We start from the raw sequence: 2,500 nt of genomic DNA on the forward strand, positions 1-2,500 counted from the left end.
TCTCTCGCGTGGTGTCACCCTCTGTCACATGATTTCATCACTTTGAGTCTTTGGGAGCTTCTGTTTTCTGTATCTGCGTCTTGTTCTCTTGACGTATTTTTTGTTTTCGAGTCCTCGCGATGTTATTAAATTTTTTTGCGTCTCGATTGTTTCACCCATTGATGTGACATCCGATTTGTTCCCGTGGAGATGACTAAGCCTTCGAGTGTCTACGACATTATCATTTTTATTATCATAATCATTATTATTACTACTATTGTTGTCATTATCATTATCATTGCTGATATGATGCTCATCATTATCATCACTTTTATTATTGTTGTTACTACTGCTCCTACTACTAACATTTTTGCTATTTTTATATTTACTATCATTATTATGATTATACCATTATTATTATCAGTATCACTATCACTATCACCATCATTATTATAATGGTTAGTATTATCATGGACATTTTATTATCATTATCATCATTATTATTAGTATAGTTATTATCAGTATCATCAACCTCATCTTCATAAGCACCGTAGCATATAATCCTATTTTGAGATTCCGTCATAACTTCTAGAAATATATAAAATGATAATAAGGCTCAGCACGCCATCAGACTGTATAATTTTCCATTGCATTTGATACAAACGTTACCTTCAAGACTATGACCTCAATCAATCTCCATATCGCCTGCATCAGACTCTATCTATGGGTAGAGCTGCTTCAAATTTATATAAGTTAGTAAATTGAACATCAACTTCATTACATGTCATTTAAGTGCTATCACAGTTTCAAGCGTGAAAAAATCCATCAAAATTTAATCAAGATCCATCACGCTCAGATCATATTTCCATCACACTTAATCAAATTTCATCAATTTTAACTCTAATTCGGAGAAAAAAAAAAAAAAATCACACATTAATTAAGCTTCATCACATTCCAGTCAGACCACATCACACTTCGTTAAACTTCCTCACATTTCACATAACCTTCATCATCACCACTGCATTAACGAAACTAATTTGTACTATCACTAAATAAGAAGTGTCCAGGTATAACATATATACACAAAGCAAACCACAAAGTTTCTTTCTTTATTTACAGCTCCATCTACCAAGGAGGAGGAAAACCCCAGCCTTTACATAAAATTTATCATTAGCATCAATTTCTTCCTTTAAGTGAATCCCACCGCTGCCACCAGATTCTCCTTTGTTAAGATTTGTTTAAGATTTGTTAAGATTCTTCCTTTGTTAATCCCACCGCTGCCACCAGATTCTTCCTGGTCCTTTGTTAAGCTCCTGCTAAAAGTTGCCCAAGGATGTTCTGGAGACTAATGTGTTTTTTTTTTTTAATAAAATTTAATTATGCATAATATTTATGCAATACTTTATACATTTAAAGCATAATATATATATGCTTTGATTCTTTATATAATATTTATTGTTATTTATGTTCATTTATGAGACATTTATTGATAGATTTCTTAACATTTTAAATATTTTAGCATTATAATCGAACAAGGTATTCGCCGCTACTGACAGTTGTTGAGACGGCAGATAACTTTAAATATTAAATTATTCCGCAGACGAGCTGAGGGAAAGAGACGCCGTACTTCCCAGTCACTTACAAAGACATATATCGGTGCAACTCTTAATTTTAGCTTAACAGATTCTAATTGCAACTGAAGACACGTTAGAGGTTAGAGGGAACTGTGAACAGAGTTTTCTTGGGATTCTAATTTCTTTATATTTTTCCCATGACCACTTTCCTCACTTTATGATGATGTGTGTGTGTATGTATGTATGTATGTATGTATGTATGTATGTATGTATGTATGTATGTATGTATGTATGTATGTATGTATGCACGCACGTATATATGTATATATCTACGTATATGTGAAATTCCATCACATTCATTTCATAATAACAGGAATTTCATCTTACAGTGCATCTGACATCAAAGGATCTCAAACATCATCAATCCGTCAACTTTCAACTGCATTATAAACATTGGTAATAATAATGGAATATATTAGAAGTCATTACAGAAGCAAGAATTTTTCTCAATATCTAACTTATTTACAGGGATGACCAACCCTTTTAAGCAAATTAACTGTTTCTTGTTAAAGAGTGAAGGCGGATAGCTTTGCATATTAGAATTAAAATCATAGAGGGAAATATGATTCATAAATGTCGCAGATAAATGAATAAATTAATAAATAAACACTTCAGTGTCACATTGTTTAGTAAGGACATTATTGGATAAGAGCAACAATCAGAAAAAACACGATTCTTTAATAACAAATGTAAAAAAAAATAGAAAAAAATAGAAAGCAAAAATACAATCGTTGAAATGAATCAAATAATAAGAGATAAAATGAAAGATCAATGGTAATGGGATGCAACAACACTAGTGCCATGGCATTAAGTGTGATATCCTGCAAATATCCGCCCTTCGATCTATTCAGGTTGCATGGGCGGCCTTCGATTTAGGAAACACACTT

Source organism: Penaeus monodon, chromosome 1, assembly GCF_015228065.2.
Source record: "Penaeus monodon isolate SGIC_2016 chromosome 1, NSTDA_Pmon_1, whole genome shotgun sequence".
In the NCBI taxonomy this organism is placed as follows: domain Eukaryota; kingdom Metazoa; phylum Arthropoda; class Malacostraca; order Decapoda; family Penaeidae; genus Penaeus; species Penaeus monodon.